General features: G+C 39.6%; 2 long non-coding RNA genes across 3 annotated transcripts; both read left to right on the forward strand.

The window, feature by feature from the left end:
- Positions 1–999: 999 nt before the first annotated feature.
- Positions 1,000–4,535, forward strand: LOC120286421. 2 transcript variants are annotated; one of them, XR_005553152.1, is made up of 4 exons: positions 1,000–1,286; positions 1,386–1,574; positions 3,158–3,643; positions 4,458–4,535. It is a non-coding gene; the product is annotated as an uncharacterized LOC120286421 (long non-coding RNA). The 2 variants fall into 2 exon arrangements; XR_005553151.1 differs by lacking the exon at positions 1,000–1,286 and having other exon boundaries at positions 1,333–1,574.
- A 4,359-nt stretch (positions 4,536–8,894) lies between these two features.
- Positions 8,895–14,642, forward strand: LOC104452822. Its single transcript, XR_005553153.1, has 6 exons — positions 8,895–8,926; positions 10,002–10,167; positions 11,709–12,196; positions 12,641–12,754; positions 12,964–13,125; positions 14,547–14,642. It is a non-coding gene; the product is annotated as an uncharacterized LOC104452822 (long non-coding RNA).
- The last annotated feature ends 434 nt before the right edge of the window (positions 14,643–15,076 follow it).

A 15,076-nucleotide genomic window follows, 5' to 3' on the forward strand; every position in this document is an offset into this window, starting at 1 on the left:
TTGGCCACCTTCTCTTGTTGTATTGGTTGTTTGACAAGACTTTCCTAACTTTGAGAGACTTTTATTAGTCAATAACAATATTCAGATGATACAAGATGGAAATTTTCCTAATGACTTTCTTAGCAAACCCAAAACACTAACACCAGCATGCTTTCATGATGAAAAGACCATCTTTCCTTCTATATTCCTCCTAGAGATTTCAGAATCTACAAAGGCTTGAGGTATTCTATAGCTCCTTTGAAGATATATTCCCAGATGAAGGGCTTGTTGAAGAGGGGAAACATTTTGCGCTTGAAAATTTAAAAGAACTTAAGTTAAGCAAGCTACACAACCTAAAGCGTGTGTAAAGAAAAGACTCTTTAGTGTCAAAAATTCTTCAAAGCATTGACACATTGGAGGTTTGGGATTGTCCCCGTTTGATGACAATATTTCCAACTGTGGCATCCTTCCAGAATCTGACAACATTAGTAGTGAAGAATTCCTCTAGATTTGTACACCCAGTAACAATTTCAGCTGTCACAAATTTGATCTCACTAAGATGACTATAATAGGATGTGAAAGAATGAAAGAAGTAGTGGCAAATGAAGGAAACGGAAAAGGACAAGTGATTTCTTTTGGAAATCTACAACATTTGATACTCCAACATCTGCCAAGCCTAGAATGCTTCTCCTCCATCCCAAGTTGCAGCTTCAGGTTCCTATCCTTGAATATAATTGAATTGGAAGAATGTCCAAAAATGAAGACCTTTTCTAAGGGTACGGAAGGCACACCAAGACTATTTTTTGCGACACTGTTCAGATACAAGTTGGAAGATAACTGGAAAGAGGGTGATGATCTCAATGCAACTATACAAAAGTTATCAGCATGAACAAATACACGTAATATTGGTAAAGATTCGATTGACGCCATTCTCTTATCCATTCTTGTTTCTTTTTTATTTTTTGGCAGCACCGTAAGTTTTTTAATTTTTCATTTTTTGTAACTTTTCTATAATTGATGACGTCCGATCAGCATCATCATCAGCCCTATCTATCGATCGATCTTGCCTCCTACTTCACTGAACAGTAGGAAGCGAAGCAGGGCTCTCCTCCTTCTCCATTTTGATGCCAGAGGCTGTCTCAGCTGCATTCACGAAGGACGGAGCGAAAAGGAAGCGTCAGGAATTGCCAGGACTTGAGAGAAGATGGCACTGCTGAGTCTGGACAGTCAGTCCTCCACTCACTTCATCAAAGAAGAAGATCATTCTCTCTCTTTCTCTCTCTCTCCACATTTGTATCCGACGAATCGTAGGTTCACGCTTCTGCACGCATCATTCATCTCGTCTGCCGGAATTTCTTCCCGATTTTCGTGTCTTGTTGCACGTAATTTTCTTCCGGTTTTCGTAGAGATCTTTCCTCAACCATCGTCGTCTTCTTCAGCTAGGGCTCTGCTTTTTAAATTCATTCCGTGTAAATTTCTCAGTCCACTACTTCAGATCATGGACCAATAGAGGTCCTCCACTGACATCATCAAAGAAGAAGATCTCTCTCTCTCTCGTTCTCTCGCTCTCCCTCGCACTTGAACCCGGCAAACTTGTAAGTTCACGTTTCTTCCGATCTTGGTGTCTTATTGCGCACGAATTAGGTTGAAGTCGGAAGCTGGTTTCGTAGAGACGTTCCTCAATCCTCGCCTCCTTCTTTAGTAAAGGGCTCTGTTCTTCAAAATTCGTTCCACATTAGAGTCTAAAAGCATAAGTTCCTCAAACTAGGGAAAAGAATGAAATAGGGAAAAGAATGAAAGGACTATTCTTGGGACATAAGCTGGTGGTTGGAGGTTCGAAAAGATAACAATCGTCTCCTTTTTTCATGGATAGATGCGTTGGAAAGGCAATTCCTAAGGCGTCTTAGAATTAGAATCCAGGTTCTCTTATATAGAGAAATTTGACAATGTGATTCAATGTCGAAGAAGTAGAATATATATGTTAATCACACAAAGAGACTATGTTCATATGGACAAGCAAATTGCAAAGAATGTTGCTGCCTCCATAACTAAAGAGAAAGACCTAATCGATAAGGGGCTGGCTTGTTGTGATTATGAAATTTCATTGTAGATCTAATGACTGATAATTTTGTTTTCAAATAGGAGATGCTATTGTATTTTGTTATATTAATCAGATTTAGGGAAAAAAAAAAGATTTTACTTTGTCAAATTGAACCAATAGTTTGATAAAAACTTATTTGAGTTGTGCTCGAAAGAATCAAATAGCTTAAGTTTAAATTTTCAATTCTATCCATGTTCCAGTTATCCATGTATTTCCTTTTTTCCCTGTGATTGTGATTTGTGTGGCTGAAATTGATTTGTTTTAAATATATATATAGGACCTGGAAGGCTTCTTCTGAATGTGTACCCTACTGCATTCTTGGAGCATAGATTTGACCTTGACTTTGGATTAATGGCTTTCGTTATATGGTTTACTGTCTATTAAACTCCTGAAAGTAGCAAGTAATGCCTTAAACTCACGTTGTGTATGATTTGATTCTCTCATTAGGGTATGCTTATGTCTTGATCTGTTCTTTACCATATGTTGGTTTTTCAACCATGGAGACGGGTAGTCTGCTCCTGTTCAATTCGTCATGCAACATATTCAGGAAATTAAGCAAATTGCTACTCTTAGGTATTCGGACAAGTCATGGATGGTGAAGCCAAGGAGTTGGAGATGAGATTTTTATTTTATTTTTTTTTTGGGGGGTGTGGGGGCGTTCTTTTCCAATGGGTGACCCACATTTGCAATAGAAAGTCATCTGCAAGTAGAAACTCATTGATAGGGATGATTTTGTGTTTAGAGTCTACATATTCACTAGTGCTGGTTAGGACTTGATTTACTTTGATCGAGATGAACTCTGGAATTGTCACTTTCGCTGGTCCAAAATGAATTCGGTATTCCAAATAATAACTCCTTTATGTAGTCTTGAGGAATTAAGGAAGTGTACTTCTATGCCAACTGGGTTTTATGAGGTTGATCATAATCTAAATGCACACTCATTAATGCCACATTCCAAATCTGAATGAACTGAAAACAAGATGTCCTTTTTTGGTTTATGCATTCTTGTTATGTTGTTCTTCGTTTTGAATCTAAAATCTGGTCTCATAGGCTTATTAAGATTATGGGTTCCTACAGGGAATATCAAAAAGGTTCGAGAGGATGCTTTTGAGAGAATTGGTGCAATTATTTGGGTTGTGGAAATGGAAAAATGTGATAAGATGGCTTGGCTAGCAAAGGGTTGGAATAAATATGCAGAGCATTACTCTATTTGTGAGGGCCAATTTTTGGTCTTCTAATCAGAAGGGGACTCCATTTTCCATGTCATCATAATCGATGAAAGGATGTTTGAGATAGAATATCTACCAATCAATGTCGATGTGAGGAACCGAGCCTCAGCAATTGTGGATTTGTCTTGCTGAAAGCGGAAGATGCCTTCGATTTGTGATGTTTCAGCCAAGCTTGAAGTCCGGGGGGATGGATTGCATTCAACCAAGTGTCCGCAGTCTTGTATAGAAATGGAATCTGATCAGGTTTGCAAAGTTCATGGCAATTCCTATGCACATTCATCAGCAGAGTTTGGGAGGAACAGAAGTTCAAACTGCTCATCACAAGATTTTCCAGGTGTGAATCATAATATATTAGCTAATTCTCCCTTGATTGTGTTGTTCTCGTGTTTGATTCAAATACCGTAGAGGAACTATCCATGTCGTTAGGCTAAGACAAACTGCATTAGAGAGTTGATGCTAAGAGAAAGTGTTAAGAGCTAATTCATTCTATTAGTGTTTCTCTATCTCTAGATCTCCCGTCTGTGCATATGTATGTGTTGGGACTAAATGTGCCAGCAATTGCCGTGATGCTTCGGTTTTGCTTGAAGTCTTGGGGGATGAATTGCATCCAGCCAAGTATCCTTAGCTTTGTATGGCAATGGAATTTGATCAGGTTTGCAAAATTCGTGGTAGTTCCCATGCACATTCGTTAGCAAAAAGTTTGGGGAGGGACAAAAGTTCAAACTGCTCATCACGATATTTTTCGGGTGTGAATCTTAATATATTAGCAAATTCTCCCATTGACTGTGTTCTTCTTGTGTTTGATTTGAATTCCATCAGGAACTCTCCACATCGTTAGGGTAAGAGAAACTGTGTTAGAGCTAATTCACTCTCGTAGTGTTTCTCTGTCTATAGTTCTCCCGTGTGTGAATATGCTTGTGTTAGGGGATCTCATAAATAATGGAAACAAGCCGAGCCAATCATATCAGTTTTGATTGCGCTGAGAATCGTATTGGTGTGCATATAGGCCTTGGGAAGCTAGACCATTAGTAAGACTCAGATCAATTGATTTAGGGTTGCTATGTCGGCAATATGAGTTTTACATAATAAGAATAGAATACGACTAAAAAGCAAATGCTTTCTTCATGTTCTGTTTGCGACTGCTGCAGGTAAGCTGAGGGGCTTGTGCAAAGCTCTTGAACTGGCCAGCAAATTAATACTCGATTATTCTTTCTCCGAAATTGCGGTAAGGTTAATACATCTGAAGAAAAACAATGTGGTAAGATCCTCGTGATATTGACAACTCTGGGATTTAAATCACCTAAGGCATCCTCATACTGTCTTCCTCAGATATCATTGGTTGTTCTCTTCTTTGTGATGACAAAATTGCAAAATGTCTACTTGAGCAGAGAGTTCCTGCTTCATTCACAAAGACACATGTTAAGAAAAGCCCGTAGACCATGGCTCTCATATTTCAAGACAAATCATGGCCGTTGAAGCTCATCAGCCACGAACATTATGGAAAGTCATCTGCCCTTTGGGCCGCATCACGAGAGAAACTTTTCTAAAGGTGGAAGACTTGTGTGTTCAAGCTTTATTGAAAGGGATGATATCATGTTCAGAGTATCCATCTTCAGAACCACTGATAAGATTTGGGTATATAATAATATGTGCAATGCGATACAGCAGAGGAAGCATCGCGTTAGCTCGCTTTTGGTGAGAACAGAATTTACAAAATTGCTAAGCTGAATTCTGCTTTCGGTTCAGCAAAGTGGATAAAAGCATTAGTTTCGTTCCAATGGATGGAATGGTCCTGAATGTGTACGATACCTTTCCTTGATCCTAGACGCGGCAATCACAATGTGGGCAAGAGTCGTGAGTTGTGAGTCAGAGGAAGCTGATTACAAATGTCGATTCTGTAATTCAGGAGACAATCTCTCTTTCAAATTGGGTGCTTCTTTAAGGTTTCCGGTGGCTTAACCTGACCTTTAGAACTGTAAAGCACAGTTATGTCGATTACGCTTCCCTTAAGCCATACCAAGATTTTTGATTTCTTGAAGATTTTGTGATCAGTCCTTTCGTATGTCGCAAATTGAAGTTTGTCAGTTTCTTCTCATGTGAAAAACAATCGAAATTTTTTTTTAATTTTTTTTCATATTAAATGAATGTTGATATGCATGACGAAGTAAATATGCTGCGTCTTTGCGTCGCTGTGGCACGTCTCTTCCGCAGCCTCTCTCTCTCTCAACAAACACAGCAGCCGAGTCTCCAACAGTGGCTTTGCACCTTTAGAATCAGCGATAATCCCAGCGCTCTCGAACTTGAACTTGCTCTCACCTATTCTCTCTCTCTCTCTCTCTGTGTCTTTCTTCCATGCGAGAACTCGATACATCCTCTGTAAACTTACGGCAATAGAAATTTGGGAGATGGTGAGAAGATGGGAGAAAACAAAAGTGAAACGGAAATCAACGGACAAAATTTGCAATGAATCGAAGACAATTCTAGAGTTAAATTGGAGACGGAACGCCTGGTAATTGTGACCGTCGATCAAGGAAACTATCTGGTCGAGTTCTGCCATTGCAGCGGCGAGTGGCATCTTCGAACTGGTAGTGACGCTTTTTGTGCTTCGGTCAGTGCTGGAAGCAACAATCGTCAAAGAGCTCGAGCTCAATAAATCGCTGGTGGAGCTCCAATCGCGGTTGCAACAAATCATCAGCTAGAGATCAATCCCCTTCATTCAATTGTTCCTCCAAGCTGCAATCGAAGGCTTCTCCGACTCTCTCCGCCAATTCAGATCACCATACAGTGAACGACACTATCAGATTCCGCATTCAAGGTGCGGCCACACTAATTCCTCTCTGATTCGAGTTGTCACTTTCCTGTCCTTACATATGTCTGGACCACATTCACCTGTCGCCCGGCCATCTCGAGCTCATGTCGCCATCACCACTGACCCATTGTTACGCCCGTTTCATGTGCAATCGAACTGCCGAGTCAAATTTCGATTCACTCCAGAATACGTTCTGTCAACTCTTGCCAAGGCTGAGGTCGGATGGATCATCATATGGATACCATTCGCGGATACGAAGGATGAGATTCTTTGGTTTCGCTCTTGGCACTCTTGCCAGTCCGACGTCACTTCATCAACCGTGGTAGCCAAGGCCAATCTGAGTCATCATCCTTCGAGACGATACACCGAGCATGAAGATTGGCAGCGGCGAGCAAACAATCTAGAATAAAAAGGTGCAATGCAAAGGGGTGGATGGAGGTGATTCAGATTTTGCGTGGAATTTTGGGCAAAACAGGGCAAACAAGGTGAAGCTGGTGGTGGCTCTTTGGATGAGAAGGAAGTAAAGTGTAGAAAAAAAGATAAAAAAGGAAAAAGAAAGTAATAAAATAATAAAATAAAAAAAGAGACACGAAAGGAAAATATAGAGAGCACACGAGAAATCGGTCAAATGGAAGACTTGCACAAGAGATGTAATTCGTCACACCATCGAACACCTTCCTTGCAAACTCGATCCCTCCTCCACAGTGCAATCGACGGCAATGGGAATTCGGAAGATGGTGAGAGAATTGGAGAAAATCAAAATGAAATAGATATCAACGGACGAAGTTAGAATGTATCGAAATTAATCCTAGAGTCGAATCAGAGATGAAATGACCTGGTGGTGGGAAGTGCGACTGTCGATCTGATAGATATCATAATTACCCGAATGTCAGTGAGGAACCGGCTGTCCGCGGATATTTCTTATGGCGCGATCTTCTTTCCTCCGCTTTTTGTTACAGAGTCGTCTCACCCTCTGTTTCTCTCTTGCGCAATTCAACGAACACCTTCTGCTCAGAGGACGCAGCACATTCACAACGACCAGGAAACTACAGGGGTCAAGTTCTTCGCCATGCAACGTTTTCTCTATGTCTATCTTCATTTTTTTCACCAGGTCTTCCTCTATCAGGATTGTTTCCTATCCGATTAAACTTCTGAGTCCAATTTCGATTCATTCCAGTATAAATTCTGTCGATTCTTGCTTCCTTCCTTTCCCTTCCACTTCATTGCCGCCTTTTGATTCCAAATGCGGTCGCTTGCGTCCTTCGTTTCGCCCTCCTACGCCGCGCATGAAGGGGATGTCGGGCTGGTGTATAGGATCCGCCAATTCGAGGGATGAAATCTTCGAGTTCACTCTCGGCCCTTCCGCCGGTTTGAGAAGCCCGTCAAAAGGAAGACTTGCATAAAAGATGGAATTCCTTGAGAGGAAGATTCATCTCATAACTCAGCCATCATTTTCCTTTTCTTTTCCTTTAAATAGGCATAAAAAAAACTCCAAACGACGCCATTGCAGCGTTTCTTGGCTTCAGGTACCTTTTTCGGATCTCTCCCTCCGTCTTGACACGCACCCCCGCTCAGTGAGTTCCGAGTCGCTCCACCATCACCCTCGCTATCTACTGCTGCTTTGAAACCGAGCTGCACTCGCCTCATGATTGATTCTGTCGCTCACCGTCTTTAGAAACTTCGGTGATCTTCTCTCTTTCTCTCTTCTTTTCCTTCTTCCGGTTCGAATCTCGTTTTCGTTTTGTGCATTCTTATGTGTTTTGACAGAGCGATGTTTAATGCTCTTGTCGTTTTGCTCATCAAAGGGTTCATGTCCGGAATTTTTTTCTTTTTTCCTTGTTTCCAATCGTGAATCCAAGACCACTTGGAAACGAGCGAAGATTGAACTGAAAACGTCGTGAGAAATCACCACAGCCAACGATAGTTGTGCAGAGTTAAGCTCGGTCGAACAGTGGTTCGGTTTTCCTCTATTTTTTGGCACCCTATAGTCGCTTCCGGATTCAGTTGTGGTGCGAGCGTGACTCGCTAGCCATTCCTGATCAGTCCTTCGATTAACGCTTTTCTCTGTATAGATTTCTGAGCGGCTTGGGACTTAGAGATGGGATTATGACATGGAAGAGGGGATGCTGGAGATCGGCATGGATAAGCTTTTGGCCCTCTCCGCTTTCTGAATTTTTTGTTTTAGCTACGGGCGATAGAAATCTGTTGGGACGCTTGAATCTCGTAATTAAGCTCTGTCTGTACTGTGGGGAGTAGCTTTGTGTCATTGTTTGTGGCTTATTATGTCTTTCGCCATCTAAATTTCACTGTGCTTGGAATCAGAACTTTAATCATGGGGTATTATTGTTTCCGAGGCTTTCCATGTAGCTTTAGCGTTTCTGAAAAGTTTACGCTGCCCCTCTTATGACAACGGTTAATACACTTACTACTTAGATCTACACAATCTCTATCATTTTACATGCATTGGTTAAGAGGTGATGAATCATTTAGCTCTTGTCCGAGTCAAATTTTTAGCATGCCTTAGCCGCTGGGTCTTAGCTATCAGTTGTTCAGACAATTGCTTTGCTACTTGCAGAGCATAGGATTGTCTATGGTGTTGTTGGGCCGTTGGTTATACTCAACAAAGTCAAGGTAAATTTCACTGGTTATAATTTTACGAGGTTTAGTGAACTCCTATATTGACATGTTGGATTACTTTTATTGTATATCAGGGACCAAAGTAAGAAGAGATAATAAATATTCGCTCGGGAGATGGAACGACTAGATGTGTGGGCAAGTCCTTAAAGTTGATGGAGAGAAAGCTGCTGTGTAAGTTCAGTATAAGCTGCCAGCCTCTTCTTTTTTGCTTTAGCTCTCTTGAAACTGCATTTTTGTTGGTTGGACTACATTAGTTGGGTCACTTTTTGTGTGCAGTACTTTTTAGCTAATGACCTAGTGAAATCTCTGCCGTTAATTACAAGCATCAGAAAAAGCAGAACATGTAGAATATTTTCTTGGGTATATGTGATGAAATGTGAGAACATCATATGGGATAATAATTTAAAAAATTGTGATTGAGTTTTTTTAGGAGAACAATGTTAAGAGTCTAATTAGCATTCCGTGTGGGCATACTCTCTCTCTTTCTCTCTCTGCATCTATAGCTGACGAATCATAAGTTCACGCTTCAGCACACATTATTTTAACCGTGTGCCAGAATTTCATCCAATTTTTGTGTCTTGTTGCGCATAATTGTCTTCTGAATTTCGTTAAACCTTCCTCAATCGTCATCGTCTTCTTCAGCTAGGGCTCTACTTTCAAAATTCGTTCCACAGTCAATTTTTATGCATGTAAATTTCTCAGCCCACCGCTTCAGATCATGAACCAATAAAGGTCCTCAACCTAGCAATTCATTTTCCCTAATTCTACATCTCGTGAGTATATATGTATGGTCGTCTCTCTTTATCACACTGGCTGCTTTGAAAATGTGGATGGGCGGAGTTCTTCTCTTCCGGTTGGCAAGGATTTGTGATAAAAACACGTCTGCGTCGGAGTAGGAGATTTCTTACGTGTTTGAGCTCATGGATGGTGATGATATGGTGGAACTTGAAAATATTCAGAGAATCTTATGCCTTGTCAAAATATGAGGAGTCACTTTTATGCCTTGTTCTCCATAAACTCCGGAGTGCTCATCATCACGAGAATTTGGAGGGGGTGGCTCGGGTAACTCTCTTTCTGTCGTTCTCTTTGAATTCTAGAATAGTTTCTAAGAAGCTCTTGTTTTGATCTTGATTGATTATGAAATGATGTGGGGATACTATTAACTTCTGACCTATGCTAAATTTTTTCATGGCAAGTCAAATTAATGAAGTGTACATAAACTGTCACTGAAGTTGTCGCTTTTCAGGTACAGGGAGGACCAAACAGTTAGCAGATTAAGTCATCCTGAGCTGGTTTTCTTAGGTCCAATGCACCCAAGGGCTCTCACTACTCTTGAATCGGCCGGCAAATATTCTGACGGAGCATTCCTTTTCAAGGTGGTGATGAGGCCATCTCATGTTAAGTATGGCTTGGTATGATCCCAATCTTATTTACTCAAACTGGCATGTCTGGAAATCAAATATATTGATGCTGTTTATATCTTTGCTTATACTCTAGTGTATTTCCAAGTTTACTGCATTGTGTAGTAAACCACATTATATGTTATTTTTCTTGAAGTGTTCATGGATACATGCTTAAAACCAGGTATATATCTTAACAATGGAACATAAGCTGGTGGTTGGTGGTTCGAAAAGATAACAATCATCTCCTTTTTTTTTGGTGGATAGATGCGTTGGAAAAGCAATTGCTGAGGCAAGTCTTGAGAATTAGAATCCAAGTCCTCTTATAAGGAGAAATTGACAATGTTATTCAATGTTGTAGAGGTAGAATATATATGCAAATCGCACTAGGAGACTGTTAAAATGGACAAGCAAAATGCAAAAATGTTGCTGCCTCCATAACTAAAGAGAAAGACCTAAAAGATAAGGGGGTGACTTGTTATGATTTTGAAATTTCATTCTAGATCTAATGACTGATAATTTTGTTGTCAAATTGGAGATACTGTTGTCTTTTGTTATATTAATCAGATTTGGGGGGAAAAAGATTTTACATTGTCAAATTGAACCAATAGATTGACAAAACCTTTTTTGAGCTGTGCTTGAAAGAATCAAACAGCTTAAAAATTTTCTATTCCATCCATGTTCCAGTCATCAGTGTGATTGCTTTTTCCCCTGTGATTGTGGTCTGTGTGGCTGAAATTCATATGTTTTAAATATTTAATAGGACCTGGAAAGCTTCTTCCAAATGTGTACCCTATTGCATTCCGGGAGCATAGATTTGACCTTGACTTTGGATTGATGACTTTTTCGTTATATGGTTTACTGTCTGTTAAACTCCTGAAACTAGCAAGTTATGCTTAAAACTCACACTGTGTACAATTTGATTCTCTCATTAGGGTTTGCTTATGTCTTGGTCTGTTCTTCACCATATGTTGGTTTTTTCCACCATGTAGATGGGTAGTTTGCTCCTGTTCAATTCATCACGTAACGTATTCAGGAAATTAAGCAAATTTTGACTATAAGGTATTCGGACAGGTCATGGATGGTGAAACTAAGGAGTTGAGGACGAGATTTTTTTTTTTTTGGGGGGGGTGCCCACTTTTGACAAGAGAAAGTCATCTGCATGTAGAAACTCATTGATAGGGATGATTTTGTATTCAGAGTCTACATATTCACTAGTGCTGGTTAGGACTTGATTTACATTGATTGAGATGAACTCTGGAAGCGTCACTTTCGCTAGTCCAAAATGAATTAAGTATTCCAAATAATAACTCCTTTATATAGTCTTGAGGAATCAAGGAAGTGTACTTCTATGCTGATTGGGTTTTATGAGGTTGATCATAATCCAGATGCACATTCATTAATGCCACATTCCTGATCTGAATGAACTAAACAGTATGTGCTTCAAGATGTCCTTTTTGGTTTATGCATTCTTGTTATGTTGTTCTTCATTTTGAATTTGAAATCAAGTCTCAAGAGGTTTGTTAAGATTATGGGTTTTATTTTACCTACAGGGAATACCAAAGAGGTTCAAGAAAATGCTTTTGAGAGAATGGTGCAATTATTTGGCTTGTGGAATTGGAAAAATGTGATGAGATGATTTGGCTAGCAAAGGGTTGGAACGAATTAGCGGAGCATCACTCTATCTGTGAGGGTCAATTTTTGATCTTCTAATCTGAAGGGGACTCCATTTTCCATGTCACCATAATTGATGAAAGGATGTCCGAGATAGAATATCCGCCAATCAATGTCGATGTGAGGAACTGAGCCTCAGCAATTGTAGAATTGCCTTGCTGAAAGTGGAAGGTGCTTTTGATTGCCGTGATGTTTCAGTCAAGCTTGAAGTCTGAGGGGATGAATTGCATTCAGCCAAGTGTCCTCGGTTTTGTATGGAAAAGGAATTTAATCAGGTTTGCGAAGTTCATGGCAGCTCTTACGCACATTCATAAGCAAAGTTTGCAGAGGCATAGAAGTTTGAACTGCTCATCACAAGATTTTCAAGGTGTGAATCTTAATATATTAGCTAATTCTCCCTTGACTATGTTGTTCTTGTGTTTGATTCGAATTCTGTACAGGAACTCTCCATGTTGTTAGGCTAAGAGAAACTGTGTTAGAGTTAATTCATTCTTGTGATGTTTCTCTATAGTTCTCCCACGTGGAGTAAATTCATTCTTGTGATGTTTCTCTATAGTTCTCCTGCGTGAACATATGTATGTGTTGGGAGATCTAAAAAATAATGGAAACAAGCCAAGCTGGTCATATCAGATTTGATTGTGCTGAGAATTGTATTGGCGTACATATAGGCCTCAGGAAGCTAGACCATTATTAAGACTTAGATCTATTGATTTAGGGTTGCTATGTCGGTAGATATGAGTTTTACATTACAAGAACAGAATAGGCCTAAAAAGCTAAAGCTTTATTCATGTTCTGTTTGCAACTACTGCAGGTAAGCTGAGAGAGCCGGGCTTGTGAAGAGCTTGAGCCAGCCAGCAAATTTATACTTGATTATCCTTTCTTCCATATTGCAGTGAGGTGAACATATCTGAAGAAAAGCAATATAGTAAGATCCTTATGACAATGACAACTCTTGGATTTAAATCACAGAGTCGCTAGACTATGTCAGCTCTAACTATTTAATCATGTGGCGATAATTTTTTTTTTTAATCCTTTACATGGTTTAAAAAAAAAATCCTCATACTGTCTTCCTAAGATTTCATTGTTTGTTTTCTCCTCTCTGATGACAAAATTGCGAAACGTCTACTTGTACAGAGAGTTATCGGTTCATTCCCGAAGAAGCACATTAAGAAAAGCCCGCACACCGTGGCTCTCATATTTCCACACAAAGCATGGCTGTTGAAGCTCATCAGCCATGAAAATTATGGAAAGTCATCTGCTGGTTGGACCGCATTCACGAGAGAAACTTCTTTGAAGGTAAAAGACGTGTGTGTGTTCGAGCTTTATTGAAAGGGACGATATCATGTTCAGAGTATGCATCTTCAGAACCCCTGATAAGACTTGCCCGATTAATACATGCGAATACTATACAGCAGAGTTGCTAGGTTGAATTTGGCAAAATGGATAAAAGCATGAGTTTTGTTCCAATGAATGGAATGGTCCTGAATGTGTTCGATACCTTTCCTTAATCCTAGACTTAATAATCACCATGTGGGCAGGAGTCGTAAGTCGAAGAGAGCTGATAACTAATGTCGATTCTGTAACTTCCATTTCAGGAGACAATCTCTCAAATTATGTGCTTCTTTAAGGTTTCTGGTGGCTTAACCTGACCTTTAGAATTGTAAAGGGTAGTAACATAGAATACACTTCCCTTAAGCCAGCACAACCATGATATACAAGCTCCTGTGAACTTGCATCAGATTATTTTCATTGTCTCCTTTCGATTTTTTGAAGATTTTGTGATAAGTCTTCTCACATGTGGGCGCAAATTGAAGTTTTTTAGTTTCTTCCCATGCGAAGAGAATTTGAAATTTATTTTGTCAAATTAACTAAATTGTGATATGCATTGCAAAGCAATTTCTAATCTATGTTACATCTTTTCATTGGTTAGTAAATTAAGGAAATTTTTACACCAATGTCTACTAAATTGCTCACTGTTCAACTGTGGAAAGAAGAATTTCTAGTCACCCACATTATTACCCTCGGCCATGCCGCCAAATGATATGATATCATAGTATAGATAAAGAAAGTCTCACCCCCCCCCCCCCAGTTTGGAAGGAGTAGCTTCATTATTTATATTTATATAGAAATGGCAAGTAGTCCATATGCAGATTCAGCCATTCTGAGTTGGTTTTTCATGGTCCTACACTTCCAGACCTCTCATTACTCCTAAATTAGCCCGCAAATTGATTTATAACTATCCTTTTTCAAAATGGTGATTCCGCAACTTATACGAGTAATTTGATAAGATCTTGAGCTTAATTAGTCACCAAAGTATACCTAGAGCTCAGTTATAATTGCTAGCACCGGTGATACCACGACCGTTTTAGCAATTGATGTCTACTTGTTGGAGTTTTTTTTTTTTTTTTCCATTTATAAAGTGTCTATAGTTGAAGCCAATAGCATCCTAGAACAATACTCATTAATAACATGTATTAAAAAATTATGTTAGCTATTAATTTCTTTCATACTCAAGCACTTTCAAACGGATAAATTTATTCTTGGATTTTTTCGACTTCAAATCATTACCTTCTTGCTCTTTGCCCTCTGATTTTATCTTTGGATTTCTCATTTCACTTACATAATTTCATAGCTCAATTGTTCAAACATTATCTTTGGATTTTTTATTTCACTTACATAATTTCATAGCTCAGTTGTTCAAACATGTAAATGTGCAGAGTATTCTGGATGGATTCATTAAGCAACATATTTAGGAGAAGCAAAGAGCAACTCTTAGGCATTCCAACAATGAAGTTCATTGGGAGCCATAGACTTGTAAGAGGGGCCCTGTCTGTGTCTTTTTCTTCTGGTTGATGTGCATTTCGGAGAGAAACTCATATGCGTGTAGGAAATGTCTGCATGAATGGATGAACAAAGATAATCACCTGAAGGCTTGCATTCTTTGCAGCAATAGCTTCTCAATACTATGTGATTATCACTACTCGTGAGTCGGTACCTACATGTAACCATGTGCTTTTTCTTCCCCACATTTAGTGTCGAAAATCCAAAAAGACACTACCTCAAATCTCCACGATTTGTATTTCCAGAGTCTTTATGCTAATCTACCGTCATAAGATACATGTATACAAATGCAGCAAATGGCCTCTCATCCAGGGGTGATCATGGTCCGGGTTGGGCCGGTCTGATGCCTAACCCTAGGACCAATCCGTACAGTGTCGGTCCCCAATTTTTGGGACCGAGGACCGAC

This window comes from Eucalyptus grandis, chromosome 7 (assembly GCF_016545825.1).
Source record: "Eucalyptus grandis isolate ANBG69807.140 chromosome 7, ASM1654582v1, whole genome shotgun sequence".
Taxonomy (NCBI): domain Eukaryota; kingdom Viridiplantae; phylum Streptophyta; class Magnoliopsida; order Myrtales; family Myrtaceae; genus Eucalyptus; species Eucalyptus grandis.